Raw genomic sequence first — 19,158 nt, 5'->3', positions numbered from 1 at the left:
ATCACTGGAGAGGGGGAAAGGGGAGGATGGGGGAAAAGGTGCAGGGATTAAGAAGATAGCTGGTAGGTACAAAATAGACAGGGGGATGTTAAGAATAGTAAAATAAATGGAGAAGCCAAAGAACTTATATGCATGACCCATGGATATTAACTAAGGAGCGGAGGATTACTGGAGGGTAGGGGTGGTACTAGGTGGATGGGGGCCATGGGAAAAAAATTGGGACAACTGTTATAGCATAATCAATAAAATATACTTAAAAAAATTATTTAGAGTTGCTACTTGCATTTTAGAGACTCCTCATTCAAATTGACCTCTGTTTCCTTCTTACTGATATTTGCCTTATTCTATTCCCACCCCTTTGCAGGGCATTCAGGCTGAAACGGGAGGGGCATAACCAAGTAACGCTGCCAGAGTATGGGACCAAAAAGCCGCAGCTAAAGCAGGACAGCCTAATTTAGTAGAGCAGTGAGCGATGGCAAGAAGAGGCTAAGCTAATGGAAGAACAAAGGGTCTAATGCATAGCAAGGAGAAGGTCAAAGGTAAGGTTCAAAAGCGAGTCAGGACCAAACAAATGAAGTATAAGGTTATTTTGGTCAATGTGGTGGCTACCAGCCACATGGGCTCCTGGACACTTGAAATGTGGGTAGCACCACTGAGAAACTGGATTTTTAATTTCAGTTTAATTCTAACTAACTTATATTGAAAATTTTTTAAATGAACCAGTGTAAAATATTTTCTTGTGAAATATAACTACATCTTAAAAGATATAGATATAATTTTTTACTTATTTTTAACATTTTAGTTTGAAAAAGTTTAGACTTATAGAGAAATGACTAACACAGTACAGAGAGTTTCTGTCTGTTCTTCATCCAGCTTTCTCTACAGGAGCATGGTACAACTATTAAAAATAAATAACAAATGTGTGTACAATACTATTCACTAAACTACAGACTTTATTTAGATTCTACCAGTTTTCCACTAATGCCCCTTTTGGTTTTTGTTTCGGCATCTAATCCAGGATGCGATGTCATATTTAGTTGTTGGATCTTCTTTGTCTCCCCTAGTCCGTGACAGTTTCTCTGTCATTCATCGTCTTTTTTGACTTTGACACTTCTGAGAATTACTGATTAGGTATTTTGTAGAGTGTCTCCCAATTTGGTTTGGTCTGATGTATTTTTTTTAAATAATTTTAAAAAACTTTAAATTATAGTTGACATTGAATATTGTATTAGTTTCAGGCTTATAGCATAGTGATTAGGCACTTATATAACTTACAAAGTGATCACCTCAATAACCCTAGTACCCATCTGGCACCATAGACAGTTACTACAGTATCACTGACTATACTTACATCCCTGTGACTTTTTAAAACTGGCAATTTGTACTTCTTAATCCGTTTCCACTTTTCACCCATCTCCCCAACCCCTTAAGGTACATAGACATATAATCTCAAATTTAAAAATTAGTTTCAGAAAAGCACGCAAAAATATAACAGGGTGAGCTTTTTAATATGATTTATATTTGTAGTTTCTTGTTTTTAAAAAGTGCTTAAAATGTACTGCTGGGAAGTTCTGCTTTATAATGGTGCTGGTGGTAATAACAGATTATAAACAGAAAAACTAATTATTTTATGGAATTAGCATGCTAACATTGTGATATTCAAACCTACCTGAACCAAGTTGATATAACAATATAATCTAAAAAAAAAAAATTAATCTGTTTTATAACCAACAAAAACCTACTGAATTCAAGTTTTGTATGTATCAACTCTGAGTAGGCCTGAATGACGAGGCCTAGAACCCATTCAGGTTGGTGTTAATTAATGTATTGGTCCATGCAGCAGAAGCCCTCCTGGTAACATTGTCCTCTGAGCACAGTGCTTGTAAAAACTAAGGGTTGGCATTTCATTTTTTCAGAAATACATTTCTCTTTCATGTTGTCTGACAATATAAACCCAACATTTCTTATAAACTCTCCTCACTGATGGCTTCAGGTCTATAGATCTTATTCCCAAGAATCAGGATAAGCACATGAGAAATGGTTTCATCTGTCATTAGTGAATCAAATTCTCTGGATTCTAACAGCCTTGCATGATCTGCACAACCCACCAGAAATACAGTACCATTGATAGTAAGAAGGCAGTTTTTCTGCACTCTGAGCTTGAATATGTTCAGCTGGATCAAAAGTTCTGAAGGTCATGGCTAGCAATGGTTAGTTCTTCTGAAGTGGTGTGTAATGTTGGGACATGTCAAAGTCTGTCATCTTTTAGCATGTGTAGCAATGTTAAGCATGTTTGGAATAACTTGGATATATGAATATGCCTTTTCAACTTTGAATTTTTAAAAATCTAACAGAGTTGAAGTATTTTTATGTATTGGGTTCGCCAAAAAGTCTGTTTAGTTTTTTTCCATAAAATAAACGACACATTTTCCATTTTCACCAATAACTTTACTGACTTGGATATTTTGAGTATGCGGCTATCTCCTACTATTGGCTTCTAGTGGGTAGAGGCCAGGGGTGCTGCTAAACATCTCCCAATGCATAAGACAGCCCCACGAAAGAAGAATTTGGCCAAAATGTCAATGGCACCAAGAAACTTCCCAAACCACTTTTGACATGTTCAGTTACAGCACGAACTCCATACGCCGCACAATCATTTTTTGTTCTTTTGCGTTTTGGTTGTGTTTTTACCTTTCTTGAAATAACAAAGCATAATATGACAAAAACGTTGCGAATCTTTTTCCATCTTCAATATTAAAATGGCTACACAGAAATTCACCAATTTGTATAAGTTTTTTTAAATGCATACTGATATGACAGCTGCCATAATACAATCTAACCAAATTGTTTTGAATGAGTTAAAGACAACTATGCACTACTAGAGCCATTCTACAAAAAAAAAAATAATAATAATGGCTTTTTGGCACACCCAATATAGTCAATTACTTTGCCACTGACATAGACATTGGGGGGCGATGCAAAAAAGTATTGTGTATTTCCTCTAATTATGTGGATTACACTTTGAGTTTGTTTTTCTCAGTTGTAGCGATGGGTTGCTGCAAAATATTGACACAACTTAACATGTTTTTTGTGACTAATGGAAAAAGCAAACACTAACTTGGCTTGAGATGCATCACTGCTAAAACAATTGTAATAATTAGCCATTCTGAAATGTATTATAAAGAACTGCAGGAGGACTTCTGGCCAAGATGGAGGCCTAGCCTGACACGCTCCATCTCCCTCCACAACTAAGAAGGACTACAACTACTGCAAAACCAGAAATAACCAGAAGTTCCAGAAAATAAAGCTACACGGAAGTCCAACATATAAAGTTATAAACAAGTGGTCCTCATCTGGACAGTTAGGAGGGGTGAAGCCATGGCAGAGCGGTCAAGCTGTGCTGACGGTGGCAGCTGCGGCGACGGGCGGCGGGGCTGCAGTAAGCACAGACACCGGTATTTAAGGGGAGGCAAGAAGTACCTGGGAGCACCCCTAGCTGCAGACCAAACCCGTCAGCTTGTGATTCCAATGCTGGGGAAGGCAGATCCCCATTGCCTCTGACTGTGAGGCCCAGAGGGTGTGGGGATGGAGGAGGAGACTCCCGGTCTCTCAGCGGAAAGTGAACAGCAAGAATCCATCTTGGACACCTGCCCCCACACAAAACGTCACAGCGTGGTGAGAAGGGTCGCCCAGTAGTGATGAGTGCACAGGGCTCTGCCCCTGATAGCATAGGGGGTGTGACGGCCCCACCCAAGAAGGAAAGGTAAACAAAAACTGTCAGGATGGCAGGGATCATAATAGAAATCCCAATCACGCAGCTGATCAGACAGCAAATACATGACTTATTGGACCAACAGATAGATAATCTTTCTGAGGTTCAGTTCAGAGCTATAGTTAGTTATAAGACAGCTTACAGAACTAACAGCAGATCTCAATCAAGACGGGGAAGGAATGAGGCTAGTCCTGCTGAAATGAACGAAAACACATACGAAACAAGTGGTGAGGGAATGAAAACCAGGGATCAAATCAACAAATCAGAACATAGGGAAGGAAAAAACAGTCAACCAGTGCAGAAAGAGGAAACAAAAAGTGAGGAAAATGAGGAGAGGCTCAGAAACCTCTGGGAAAGCTATAAGCAAGCCAACATCTGAATTATAGGGTTGCCGGAAGGTGAATAAGAACTAGAAATGGAAAAATTATGTGAAAAAATAATGAAGCAGAACTTCCCGAACTTGGGGAAGGAAATGGAATTATAGGTCCAGGAAGCACAGAGAGTTCCAAATACACTCGACCCAGGGAGAACTACACCAAGACACATTATAATCAAAATGTCAAAAATTAAGGATAAAGAATCTTAAAAGCAGCAAGAAAGAAGACGAGAATTGTGTAGAAAGGGCTCCCAATAAGACTATCAGCTGACTTCTCAAAGAAGACTCTGCAGGCAAGAAGGGACTGGCAAGAAATATTCAAAGTAATGAAAAGCAAAAACCTACAGCCACGAATACTCTATCCAGCAAAGCTGTCATTCAGAATAGAAGGGCAGAGAAAGTGCTTCCAGGACAAAGTAAAACTGAAGGAGTTCATCAGATCAAAACCACTGTTATGTGAGATGTTAAAGGGACTTGTTTAGGAGAAGGAGGATCAAAACTATGAACATTAAAATGAAAACTGTATCACAACAACCAACAACAGAAGCTAGAGAATTGAAACAAAGGCAAACTAAGTAGGCAACGAGAGTGGGAAAAGAATTATAGGTATGGGGAACATATTGGGGGGAGGTCAGCAGGAAGGGGGAAAGGAAGGGAGATGGTACAGGAATTAAGAAGCATAGTAGGAGGGAATGGAGTAGATAGGAAGATGTTGAGAAGACCTACATGCACAACCAATGGGCATGGACTAAGGTGGGGGGGACAACTAGAGGGAGGGGGGGTCACTGGGTGGAGTGGAGCAGAGGGAAAAGAAATTGGGACAACTGCAACCACATAATCAATAAAATATATAAAAAATAAATAACTGCAATATCTTTATATAAAATGGTACCAATCTCTCATACTAAGAACTAAACTTTTTCTTTCTGTGTATCAAGCACTTTCAAAGTATCTCACAATTATCAACTCATTTAAGTTCTCACAACACTCTTAAAAGGTGTGTACTATTATTATCCCCATTTTACAACTGAAGTACAGATTGATATACAATGGGTAACTTGCTCAAGGCACCACTGTATGAGCCTCTCTGGAAGCAGAAGCTAGCACAGGGATTCAGAAACTCATCGTCTATTTTGAAAGTGTACTGCTCTTCAGGAAAGCCTGTAGCCAATGAAGCCAGCAATGTTCAGCATGGGAATGACCTGAGCAAGGAAGGAGTCTAGCCTTAGCCTTATCCACAGCAGGAAGGACAGAGCATTGCAGTGGTAATAGCTGTAGTAGTGGTTGGAGACTCACATCAACCAAAGGTAATTCACCAGAGTAGGTCACAGGTGTAATCTATTACCAGCTATAAAAGAGTGTACTGGGAGGTAAAGGGGATCTGGGCTGAGTACCCACAGTGTCGCTACAGTCACAACTAGGAAAGGGAGAGTGCGGTTCAAAGCCAGATCACCTGGCTCCAGAGATGCCCTGCTGCCACTGCAGGCCTGCTGTGAACTCTCACTGCTGCCTTCAAACGCCTCCAAGCGCTGTCCACCAGGATGCCCCTGATTTGGCAAACCAAGCACAGCCTCCCATCTTCTAGAGAGATTAGAGCTTTTTTGTCTGGAGAAAATTTTATACCCATGCAATTTAGAGGTTGCAAGATCAACAAAAATTCTCTTGCTTCCATTGCTCCCAATTCAGAGAGGCCTATTCAATGCAAATTTTGCACTTGCGCAGGGCCAGAACTAGGGTACACAACACTTAGAGTGAGCGCCCCCTTAACTGTTGTGCCCTATATGCCTGTCTTGACTTGCCCCCATTCCACTGGGAGAGAGGCTATACTTCTAACCCTCTCTTCAGACAACAGGGAGTCTGCTTGGCGCTAAGTGCCCTGGTACTTCTCTTTCTCTTCCTATATCTTATCAGTGGGGCAAAGGGTAGGACCAGGGCGGTCGCCATCTATTATGAATCACTTCAGCTTTTAAAGCTTCTGGCCTTAGGAATGTGCTCAAACTACACCGGCATGGCGTTGGCAATGGAAGGCTGGAAAACTTTGAGAATGGGAAAACAAGTCATCACTAGAGTCCACGTACATACAAACAGCTCTTTAAATAGGTCTCTCGGTAACCTCTTCCAGTTCTTTTGCTGTAACCAAGCTTTCCCAGGTCTGAGAATTCTGTTTCCTAGCCAGCTTAGGGGACTGGCAGTCCCAACACTTTCACTCTCAAGAGGGGTCATGTGTTCAGCTGGTTTGGCTGCTTGTGAGAATTGGTCAGGACCTAGAGTAGACACCTAGTGGTTTTCAGCCTTCCGTCATTAATTGGCCTGCTTTATCTCCCCATGAACCAAAACCCAAATACGTACTGTGAGAACTGCTAACTGCTTACACTTGTGACCGACTTCAGAGACTTACTGGGGACTGTTGTGAGTCTGAGGCTACTACCTCATCTTCCACAGCTCTAAAATTCTGTTAGTAATATTTACTTCATGGGATCAATGCAATAAGTATATTTTATAATCTGTTTCTCTTCATTCAGTGATACAGTAACTGTGATTAATAAAAATTGTTGGCTTCAAATTCTAATCTTCTCTACCAAATTTAAATATTTTGTTCTAGTCATGTTCCAAGTTCTTGTGGTATCTCATTATCCTATTTCCATTTTCCCCCTTATCGCTCTCCTATCCACATTCAATTAAAAAATCCTAAACAAAATTAAATCCAGCAATATATAATATTATATCATGACCAAGTGTAGTTTATCTGAGAAATGCAAGATGGCTTTAATACACATAAATTACTGTAATTCTCCATATTAACAGAATAAAAAAGAAAAACTCCATGACTGTCTCTATAGATACAACTCCCATTTATAATAATAATAAACAAAACCTTTTAGTAAACTAGAAATAGAGACTTTCTTAATCTGATGAAGAATATTTATGAGAAATCTATGGTTAACATTAATTTTTCCCTAAGATTGAGAATAAGGTGAAGATGTTGATTCTAATTAAGTCTAGCCACCACTGAACTGACTTGTACAACACAGCAAGAAAAATAAAATAAATAAAAATCATAAAGAAAGAAATAAAATTTTTTATCCGTAAATGACATGATAGACATGATAGTTTGCTTAAGGAATCCAAAAGAATCTAACTGACTACAATAAGTGAATTTAGCAAGGTAGCAGGATAAAAGATTCTTATACTAAAATCAATTTTATTTTCACATATTAACAACAAATAACTGAGCATGCAATTAAAAAATGCTATTAACGATTAAAAATTTAAGTTAAAAACAGTATTTACAATAGCATCAAAATATGAAATACTTAGAATTAAATTTACAAAAAATGAGAAAGATTTTTATATTGAAAACAAATAAATTAAAGAAAGCCAATAGATGAATATATTATACTAATGAGATAGAAGACTCAATAACTATAAAATATCAATACTTCTCAAATTTATCTATAGCTTGAACATAATGCTAATCAAATTCCCAGCAAAAAAGATATTCACAAAACAATTCTAAAAGTTGTATAAAAATTTAAAGGTCTTGTAATGGCCAAGACAATTTTGAAGAAAAACAAAGTTAGAGAACTTATGCTATCTGGTATCAACACTTACTATAAAGATACAGGAATCAATACATTATAGTATTGGCATAAAGGTAGACAAATAGACTCATAAAACAGAATGAAGTCCAGAAAGAAACTTCCAGATATAAGTTCAATTGATTTTTGACAAAGACACTAAAGCAATTCAATAGGGAATTGGGTTTTGTCAATAAATTGTAGTGGAATAATATTTAGAGGAAAAAAATAAATATTGGCCCTCAATTCACATCCTACGCAAAAGTTAACTTGAGATAAATCAGTCTTAAGTATAAAAGCTAATGTCACAAAGCTTCAAAAAGAAACCATAGAAGACAATATGATCTTGAAGTAGGTAAATATTTCTTAAATGGGATATAAAATGTACTATACATGAAAAAATTGTTAAATTATACTTCATCAGAATTAAAATATTCTACTCATTAAAAGAAACTGTTCACAAAGGCAAAGTCAAGCCATCAACATGAAGAAAACATTCACAAGGCATATATCAAAGGACTCATATCCAGAATATAAAGAACTCCCTTAAATCAATAATAAATAGTCAATCAATTCGTACCCTGGCTGGTTTGGCTCAGTGGATTGAGCGTCGGCCTGCGAGCTAAGTGTCGCTGGTTTGATCTTCCAGTCAGGGCACATCAGAGAAGGAAAACTCTGACTCCAAAAAACCTCCGCTGCCTTGCGGCATACCTCTTCAGGGGAAAGGCTAAGGGAGTAAACCCCGACAGAAAATCCAGAGCCGGAGTCCCTAAGGCGGTTTGACGTTGTAGTCAACACCAGCAACTCCTGCGGCGCACCTGAAGCCAAGCTGTATTGACTCCGTCTTTCCCTTGGACCCTTCAGCTGCGAAGAGAGGGGGAGTCTGCTGCATGGGCAACAGCAGACCCTCCATATCACCCTGCCCAGGCTCTGTAGCTTCAGCTTCACTGGAGAGGACACTCCAGCGTCATCGCAAGATGTCGATTCAACACGGGAGGAGACAGATACCGTGTCACTCCCGAGTCGGACTGCACAACCATTCTCGGCGGTGCAGATAGACTCTTAAGAAGCTACACCATCGTCTCTCGAGACGGACGGCTGCCGACCGAGTCAATCAATTCAGTTTAAAAATGGACAAAAGATTTGAACAGAGAGTTCACAAAAGATGATATATAAATCATCAAAAAGCATGCAAAAATATATTCAACATCATTAATCACTAAGGAAATAAAAATTAAAAGCATAATGAGATATCATTACAAACTGAAAAGAAGAGCTCATATTTTAAAAGTTGACAATGCTAAGTCTTAGGAAGAATGTTTAGAAACTAAAATTCTTATATATTGCTGGTGGGAGTGTAAAATGGTGCAAACACTGTGTAAAAGTTTTTGGCAATTTCTAATAAAAATGAATATACACATAGTCAATGGCAATTGCATGTCCAGTTATTTATACAACATAAATGAATAATAGATTCACAAGAAGACTTGAACTGAAATGTTTATAGCTTTACTTTTCATAAGGCATCAAACCAGGAAATCCAAATATCCATCAGCAAGAGAATGGATAAACAAATTATGGTTTATTTATCCAGTGGAATACTACATGGCAATACAAAGAACAAACCACTGCTACACTCCAATGGGATGAAAATAAAAATGTTAGTGAAAGAAGCCTTTATGAGTACACACCATATGATTCCAGTTATATGAAGTTCAAGAACAGAGAAATCTATGGTTGTGGGGGACAGACAGGCATGGGGAGATGTGGGAAGCAGACAGGCTTGGTTTAAAAGACTCTGACCGCTGTGCGGAGCTGCCCCCAGCTGGGCCCATAGCCAGTAGGTTGTCTTCCAGTTCTGCTCTGAATCCCACTCTCCAGGGGATTTTAAAGATAGAATAGAAATACAAAGTGGCTTTTAAGGAAAAGGGAACCTGCTCTGTTTTTCTCTGTAAAGCCTCAAATCCTTGTCAGTAAAATGTGAAGAACAGAATGATTAAGTAAGAGGAAATGCTTTTGAACTTGTGTAAAATACCTGGATGTTTCAACCCTATGTTGATCTGCATTTCCCTTTCACTCCCTACCATTTGCGGAAGGGCTGCATACTTTCCTTATGTACTTCTGCATGTGGAAAGTGGATAAAAACCCTGGCTAATAAAGAAACAAGGGCGATTTTCCACTAGAGAAAACCTCCTTCCTTCCTTCCTCAGATGGAGAGTGTCTAAGTAGTTTTTTCATCCACTCCGAGGGACCCAGAGTCTCTCCCATATGGTGATAGAAATTAGAATAGTGACTGAGGTAGGAACATGGTGGATTTGATAGGAATTGACTAGGAAAAAGCATAAAAATTTTTTCTTGGGTGATGGAAAATTTTCTTGGTCCTGGTCTGGTTTATGGTCACCTCGTCGGCAGCCGTCCGTCTCGAGAGACGATGGCGTAGCTTCTTGAGAGTCTATCTGCACCGCCGAGAATGGCTGTGCAGTCCGACTCGGGAGTGACAATCCCTGCCGCACTTGTTACAGGTGAAGGCAGATGGCTGTTGTTGCTGCTGCTGACGCTGCTTCCGCCTCGATCTTTTCTGGACCGCCTCCTCGTTGCGCGCAGCCTCCGCGCGTGACGTACCTTGCCTGACCGCGAGCCTCCAGGCTAGGTGGTCGTCTGCTTGAACTTCCCATGTGTTGAGATTGATGGAGCATTGTGTCATGTCCTTTTTGCAGATGTCTTTGAACCGCAGTTTGGGGCGCCCTGTCATCCTCTGGCCTTCTGCTAGCTCGCCGTAGAGGAGGTCTTTGGGAATACGGCCTGCATCCATTCTTTTGACATGGCTGAGCCACCTGAGGCGTCTCTCACTAAGAACTGCATGCAAACTGCTCATGTTGGCTCGCTTCAGCACCTCGGTGTTGGGGACCTTATCCTGCCAGGCGACATGCAGGACGCGTCGCAGGCACCTCATGTGGAAGCTGTTGAGTTTCCTTTCGTGCCTTGCGTAGGTGGTCCACATCTTGCTGCCATAGAGGAGAGTGCTGAGTACGCAGGCTTGGTAGATGCGCAGTCTGGTTTTCTCAGTGAGGCTGGAATTGTTCCACGCTCGCCGGTTCAGTTTGGCCATAACTGTGGCTGCCCTGGCGATTCTCCGATTGACCTCCAAGTCGACTGACAGAGAGCTCGAGATGGTGGACCCGAGGTAAGTGAAATCGTTGACAACCTCCAGGGTGTATCCGTCGATGGTGATGCATGGGGGAGTCCCCGTGCCTTGAGCCATAACGTTCGTCTTCGTCAGGCTGATGGCTAGTCCGAACTCCTTGCATGCGTGGGAAAGGCAAGTGACTAACTGCTGGAGCCCCTCTTCAGAGTGTGATGTCAAGGCTGCGTCGTCGGCGAAGAGCATCTCACGGATGAGCACCTCTTTGACTTTGGTCTTGGCTCGTAGACGGGCCAGGTTGTAGAGCTTGCCATCGGATCTGGTGTGAATGAAGACACCCTTGCTGCAGTCCTTAAAGGCGTATTGGAGGAGCATGGAGAAGAAGATTCCGAACAGCGTAGGCGCGAGGACGCAGCCCTGCTTTACTCCGCTGCTGACTGGGAAGGCCTCAGAGGTTGCACCGTTGTAGGACACCGTGCTGTGCATGTTGTTGTGAAAGGTCACCTAAGTGTATACATTTGTTAAAATTCATGAGCTGTGCACTTAAATTGTGTGCACTTTAGACTATCTAAATTATCTAAATTATGCTATTAAAGTTATCTACATTATATGTTACTAAAGTACTGTCAGGACGAAAATGAAAAGTAAGCCACAGTTGCCCTGGCCAGGTAGTTCAGTTGGTTAAAGTCCCAATACATCTAATTTGTGGGTTTGATCACTGGTCAGGGCATATGCAAAAATCAAGCAATGAATGCACAAAAAACTGGAGCAACAAATCAATGTTTCTCTCCCTCCCCCTCTCTCCCTACCCCCGCCCCACCTTGTTCTCTCTCTGAAATCAATTTTTAAAAAAGTAGGCCACCACTTAAAAGGGCAAACTTCATTAGTTGAAAATAAGTCTGTCTATTTTAAAAATATTTATTTGTAAATATCTTCATTAACACTTGTTCAAGGCTGATGTAGCTGTATTTTATTTGCAAGATATAAAGTCATCAACAGACTAGGAGATTCCTGGCATTTACTCTTATATTTGGAATCAGAACTGCATGTTCCCTTTGTTAGACTTCACTTTTACTTTCACTTCTAGATTCCTGGGTAGAATCTTTATGTATTTCTTTAATTAAAAATTTTGAAAGCTTACAGTGCAGTAGCATTAGGTTGGAAGTTATTACCACATTATTTTTATTTGAAATTTCTTTCAGAGAAAAAAAAATTTTAGCATGATTATCCTCAACAGAAAAAATACTTTGAAGTTGATTATTTAATAATAGGATATTAACAACATACTGCTGTTAAGTTATCGAAATTCCAAACCAGGAATGGAGTGAAAAAACCTCTCACACACTTGTACCTTACTTACACATTGACAGTAGAAGAAAACTGGAGAACTAGAGGTGGTAATGGTCCTGTGTGTCTACCTTGTCACTTTTCTCAAACATTTCCTTCCTTTTTTTATGTCTCTAAAAGAATATTTGGAGAGAAAATATATTTAGGAATATTTAAAGGATTAGAGGGGGAAATGTTACACTTAAAATTTTGGGTGCAGTTTGAGAATAAAGTAGGCCCTAATGGGTAGATTGATTCCATTTGTAAATCAGCAATGATTTATTGAGGAGCTACTATTTGCCCTGCTAGTACTAGCAGAATGCTGTGAACAAAATATATACAGTCCTTGCTCATATGCAACTTAGAATTGTTACAAGTAAACAATTTTGTACTTTAAAAAAGTCAGCAGTTAGAGTTGTGTAAGATATTGCCTAGGAGACATATTGATCTACTCCAGATTCTGACAGGTCTGATCACAACAATCATTATTAATTGAGAGAACTTGGGAATCTTAGTTCAGGATTTCTTAGGCCATTGCCTTTCAATTGGGATAAGTGTTTCCTTGAGTGAAAGTGGTAACTCAATTAGGTTTCAGAGGGTTAACAATCTGATGTTATATTTGCACATGTTATTTTTCCACAAGTAGTCTTTCCTAAAATTGATCTGCCTGAAAACAAGAGTTATAGTTGCCAGGTTTCTTCTGTCTTCTCACCAATGTTTTCACAGTGGTTCTTTTAAAAAAATACTGGCTCACCTCTCACCCGTCTTGGGTTTTAAAACGGGTGTAAGTAGGGGAAGGGTTTAGTAAAGGAACTAGTATAAATAACCCATAGACATGTACAACAAGGTGCAGATTGACTATGGGAGAAGGGGTGGGTCAGGGGGAGCAATGGGGAAAAAAGTGGGGCAACTGTAATAGAAAAACAATAAATAACTAAATAATTTAAAAAATAAATAAAAATAAAATAAAAAAATAAAATGGGTGTAAAAATTTCCTAAACAATTAGAAATATTCCTTGTTAGTGTTGAGAAAAATCAATGACTCTAATATATTAGTATAGAATTGCCAGATGAAATATAGGACACCCAGTTAAATTTGAATTTCAGATAATCAATAAATAATGTATTCAGTGAATAATGAATTACATGATTTGTTATTTATCTCAAATTTAAATTTAACTAAGTGTTTTGTATTTTAATTTGCTAACTCTGGCAACCCAACATAGCAAAAGTCTGTAGTTTCCAAATCACTGATTTAAACTAAATTGAGCTCTCTACTGATAACTAATTACAATTTTGGATTAAAGACCAGTGAATGACTTTTGGGCTATGAAACAAATGTTAAAAAAATGTGAGAAGATTGCTATAATAACATTCATTCTGGGCCTGTCTACTTATGTGGAAAAAAAGTTCAACACTTATAGTCTTTAGAAATGAGAAAAAGGAACTGAATCTATGTGAACTCTATCATAGTCCAGTAATAGGTAATATTCGTGAACACACACTTGAATAAATTATAAAATATAACCTGAAACCCATTAAGATTGCATTTGTAATAGAATTTTACTTATCTTTAATAATTGTCAACATTTACAATATATTTACATTGTTTTGGCCAATTGTGTAATGTGTCAAAAATAATTAAATGATAATGCAATCAAGGATAAATTTTTCTTTAATACTTAGAGGTTTAGATCACAGTAAAAAAATTTTAATTTTAATTTATACATGCATTGTTTCAGAAATATGTGCTACAGTGATTATAAAGATGCCCATTTTGAATATATATTAAAATTCTGTGGGGGAAGTACAATATTCAGGTATAAAAAGCAATAATATAAAAAGTCTGATTATTAAATGTGAACTGATACATTAATTATTGAAGAGATGATGGTGGGAATCAAATGGCTATGATATTTGTAGTCCATTGAATACATTAAAAGAGAGCTGGATCAGTTTTATTCTAAAATATCAATATTTTCCACTTTGTAATCCAATCCCTTTGCAATTATGACAACTTTTATGTTTTAATGTCAAGTTAAAAATCTGCAGGAGGATATAGTTTTTCAAAATACTTTTGGTGAGTATATGATCAAAAGCGTATAAGGACCACAAAATGTTTTTGATCACCTCAAAGATGAGTTGAAAATGGCTTAGAAAGTTTTGACTAAGCAGGCTCAAAGGTGTATTGAAATCTCTACATGATAATCTTTTTTGATAAAATTCCAGCTGAACCTCTAACTGGAGCTTATTTTAGCTGTACTGAATGAAATGGGCATCCTTTCCGATGAATTCATGAATAGTATTATGGGTTCTGCCATTAGCTCCTGATTATCTTTGATCTACTAGAAGACAGGAAAACCAGGTGAGTTTTCCCAGTTCATCTCTTACCCTGGCAGGCACTGTCCTTAGGAAAAATTACTTACATTTACTGTTTAGATAAGGAACGTTGAGGAAATTGTGGCAGTGCAGGGAGACTCAGGCTTCAAGTTTCCATGTGAATATCACCCTAATTTAGCGATCTCCCGGTGCAACAAAAGGTGGAATTTTTTATAGCCAACTGTACCCCAGTTATAAAAACAACCTACCAACCAAAAATAAAAATAAAAATAAAAAAGTTTCACTGTAGGAAACTAATAAGGTGATCTCAGTTTTTAAAACAGTAAAAATAAACTGAAAAGGACAATTGTGATTTTTTTTGCATGCCTCTGCATTTCCATTCATGCCTTACTTTCTCAATTAGACCCAAAAGCAAAAATTATCAGAAAGGTTTCACCAAGTTTCATGGGGTTAAAAAAAAAAAGATTAGGGAGATGGACTATTTCCAGTCAAGATGACCAATGAACATCTTCTTTGCATAAGTTATCACTATTTCCTCTGACCTACGAACAATGAAGCAGAGCTTAGCTTTTCAGAAAATGCCTCGCGGATACACCGAGGTTTAGAGATAATCGCGCTTTTACGGTCATGGAAATCCCCGAGCGAGTGATCTGAGGGGAAGTGTCTGTGGTTATTACCGCTGGAGTTCCCCTAAGTCCTAAGAGGAAAGCACCAACCACGGGGAGGAGTTTAGGACGCCGGGTGTGTCGGGTATGCGTAGGTGGGGCTGGGGAGAACGGGGTGAAATGCTAAAAGGCGGCGTGAGACTCTAACCCTTACGGAACAGTCGGGGCGCCAGTTGTCATCGAGAAGACTTGGCAGGCAGGTCTTGCTAGTGCGCATTAGCCTTGGGGAAGCAGGTAGGTGACGAGGGCTGCTGTGAGGCTGAGTGCTCGTGCGCGGGCGTGGGGAGCCCTCCCCAACGTCCAGCCCGGGTAGAAGACGCTTCGTTTGCTGGCTTAGAGCGCGCGGGGCCAGCGGCGGAAGACGAGGGTCAGAGGGTGGCACAGTCATAAACAGCTCTGCAGAGCCCAGAGGCCCACTCCAGGTCGGCTCTCGAGCGCACCAGGGACAGAAGAAAGAGTGGGTTCCCTGCGAGCCTGTGCCATCTTTTCCCTTCGCTGTCAATCCTCCAGGAGGCGCTGGGCGCGGGCCGCAGGGTTCCGGGGCGCTTGCGGAGCCGGCAGCCCCACACTGCCTCAGCAGACGCTCACTTTCGGCCCACCTTCCCGCCTGGAGCGCAGTTCTGTTTTACTTTTGGGATTGGGGAAGCTTTGCTATCTGTTTTAATTTGCTTGCCAAGAGGTATCAGCAAGTATTTGACTATGCCAAATAAGCTTCAGAACTGAGCCTAAAGCAGAGCTTTGCATTATAAGAACTCAGTAAAATATTTAATGAATAAATGGAAGAATGTTCCCACGTGGTGGCAGAAAGCCAATTTTTGATAGTTTTCCTGTGATCAGCATGGGAATTCTTTTTTTTTAAAGCATATTTTATTGATTATATTGTTAGAGTAGTTACAACGTTTTCCCCTTTTGCTCCCCTCTGCCCAGCACCCTCCCTTCCCCAGCAATCTCACCCCCCTTAGTTCATGTCCATGGGTCATGCATGTAAGTTCCCTGGCTTCACCCTTTCCTATATTAGTATATTTTTTAAAAAATTAATTTTTTATAGCATTAAAAAATAACAATCCCCCCCTCTCAGACTTCAGACCCTTTCTAATCTTATAAAGAACAGTGGGTGAAGGTCCTGAACTCCTCTAGCTGCTTCAAACTGGACATGGGCATCATTCTACCTACCCTTGGGTCCAGAAATTCCTAATAAGAGTTGGGGTATGGAGGGGAGGGTGGCCTTCCCACATGGGGAAGGATCGTGCAGACTCCAGGTCAGTTGGCTGTCCCCGGACAATGGCATGCTCGGTTTAACAGGCTGGCATTCTTGTTGTACTCTGGGGGCAACAGATTTGGCAACAGGATTAAAAGGCATCATTCAATCCATAACCACTAGATGACAAAAGGCAGGTATTAATTTTTCAATGTCCCACATTAGGGGAAAAAGGGGCTTCTTTGGAGGAAGGTGTGCAAGGTACGTCACACTCATCCAAAACCCTTTTGTCCACTATACTTAGTTTGGGCTGAGGGGAATATTTTAGGTTTCCCAGCATCTGAATTCTTTAGTCCTCTAATGAGTAAAGGAAAGGGCTGGAGGCATCTGTCTGATGCTAAGTAACTAACAATAATAACTTAGTTTGCTATTATTTATTGCTATTATTAGGTGTTGTTAATACCTAGTATATGCTAGCCCGCCCCCCCCCAAGACTTTACAGGTGTTCTCACAATCTTAAGAAGCAGCTACCATAATCAGCTCTATTAACTATGAGGAAACTTGGGCTCAGGGAGATTTACTTGCCCAAGCGTTACACACCCTGGTGGGGGAGACTGAATGATATTGGAAGCCCAAGATGTCTGACTCCAAAGCCTGGTATTGAACCATCACTGGGCAGACACTGTGGTCATTAATATAAAATTGATGTCCTTAATACCATGCAAATGAGGGGTATTGTGGTCATGGAGGGCTCGGTCAAGTTTGCTAATATTTCAACAAAATGTCTGAGTGTCTTCATTAGATCCCAGGCTGTGTAGATACTGTGTTTGGGAGGGCTGATACATTGTTGAAACATGGTTATGATCTGAAGGAGTTCACAGTCCATAGCGAAGCAGGAAAAGAGAAGAAAAAAGGCAAATATCCTCCGCTGTCAAGAGACATGGATATGCTAAGTGCCCAAGAGGGTAGAGACACCCAACAGCACTGAGGGAGGTTGCCCACTGGAAATTATAAGAGTAAAAGGAGAAGTTGGGGACTTCAGTCAAACTGCAAAGGAACCACAAGAAAGGAAAGAGGAATTCCAATAGAGTGGTAATAGAAATCCAAGAGGGTATTTTTAAGAGGAAATGGACACTCAGACAAAAATTTCCATTGGTTTTGGCAAAAGAGCTATTGGTTTTATTAATAATGAGATTAGTTTTAAGTAGTGCAGGCTAAAGCCAATTGTAGTGGGAGATCATAACCGTGGAAACCTGTTCAATTCACTTGGCTGTGAAAAGAAAGTGAGATGCAGGATGGTTGCTAGAGTGGAAAGTGAGGTTCAAAGACGATTTTTATTTATTTTTTGGTTTGTTTTTATTTGAGAGCTGGGACAGACTTAAGCATGCTTGTGATATTGAAGGAAAAGAGCAACAGAGAGTGGGAGTTGAACAAATGAGGAGGATGTGGTTAAGGGCAAGATTTCCAAGGTAGTGGGAGAGGATGGGACCTGTAAAGGGGCAAGTGTTGGTTTCTAAAGTAGCAAGTGGGCTGTGAGCGAAAGGCATGGATTTGAGAATGTCAAAGGATCACTGCTCGGTGATGTCTCTTTTCTTTGAGAAATAGAAGGCACTGCTATTTACTCAAAGCAGGATGGAGAGTAGTGGAGGAGAACTTTGAGGAAGAAATAAAGGTTTAGAAGAGTTGCACAGGGCAGTGGGGTAGGGAGCTGACGAGGGATAAGTGGAATTGTTAGAGGTGACGCAGGGCCAGCTAAGGTGGGTGCCTTGGAAGTCGTGTAGGTCCCAGTCTGCAAGCTTCCAGATAGCCCCTAGCAGCTTTTGGAGGTCTGAGTATTGGAAATGATTAAGACAAAGTTCGAATTGATCCAGTGTTGGCATCTAGGCATATTTCTGTATATTTATGTTAGAACTATTGCCTAAATATCCACAGACATATGCCTTGTTTCCTCACCAAAGCTTATTTAGGCTAAAGACTGTGTAGGAGGTTTGGTGATGTAAATGAACCATGGGTGTCTCTTTTAAACAAAAACACACTTGATTTACATATGTACCATGTAGGAATATTCTTCCTTTTCACAAAGAAATATGGTGCTCTAATTTTTCTCTAAACACATGTTCCCCTTTGTCTACCTTTCATTTTTGTTACTTTTGATAGATACAGGCATTAGAACAGTTTCACTTTCCTTATAATTCTACTGTAAGAAAATAAATTGTTACAGCTCACTGTGATAGCAACTGACAGTGAATCTCCATGTCAGGGAGTCAAGGTATGGTGCCAAAATGGAAAGCATGTGCCCTCTCTAAAAGGTACAGTTGCTGCTCAGAGCTGGCTGATTGTGGTCATGTGGGGTTATAGGCTCAGGGGGTGCAGATTTGTCAAGAGAAGCTGGAATCTAGAATGTTATGGGAAATTCCTTACTTTTTAATTAAAACTTCTAAAAATACTGTGGTTCAAAAAGGTACTTATTTGGAAAACTGGTGAAATTCATTTAAGGCATGCAGATTAATTAGCAGCATTGTATCAATGTTAATTTCCTGGTTCCTATAGTTGTACTATGGTTATGTAAGATGTTAACTTTGGGGAAGTCGAGTACACAGTATGTGAGAACTGTTATTTTTGTAAGGTTTTTCTAAGTATAAATTAATTTCAAAATAAAAAAGTTAAAAAACTTAGTAAAATATAGTTCAGTTCTGTGCAAGCCAGACATAATCCCTCTACTGGCTCCCAGTTTGGGCTCTCTGGTTTTTGTCTGGGATTT

At 39.8% G+C, this 19,158-nt stretch overlaps 1 protein-coding gene and 1 pseudogene across 2 annotated transcripts in view; one reads left to right on the top strand and one right to left on the bottom strand.

Moving 5' to 3' along the window:
• Positions 1-1,815: 1,815 nt before the first annotated feature.
• Positions 1,816-15,587, bottom strand: LOC150018721 (small COPII coat GTPase SAR1B pseudogene; annotated as a pseudogene).
• Positions 15,319-19,158, top strand: part of BIRC3 (baculoviral IAP repeat containing 3) — a 16,657-nt gene continuing 12,817 nt past the window's right edge. For both annotated transcript variants that reach the window (XM_090265817.1, XM_090265816.1), the window contains exon 1: positions 15,319-15,433. The gene's annotated coding sequence lies outside the window, so the exon portion shown is untranslated. The remainder of the gene's footprint in view (positions 15,434-19,158) is intronic.

The sequence above is a fragment of the Furipterus horrens genome, unplaced genomic scaffold (assembly GCF_987537825.1).
Source record: "Furipterus horrens unplaced genomic scaffold, mFurHor1.1.pri manual_scaffold_2, whole genome shotgun sequence".
Classification (NCBI taxonomy): Eukaryota; Metazoa; Chordata; class Mammalia; order Chiroptera; family Furipteridae; genus Furipterus; species Furipterus horrens.
Note: the sequence above shows the minus strand (reverse complement) of the source record. Positions and strands in the feature narration are given on the sequence as shown.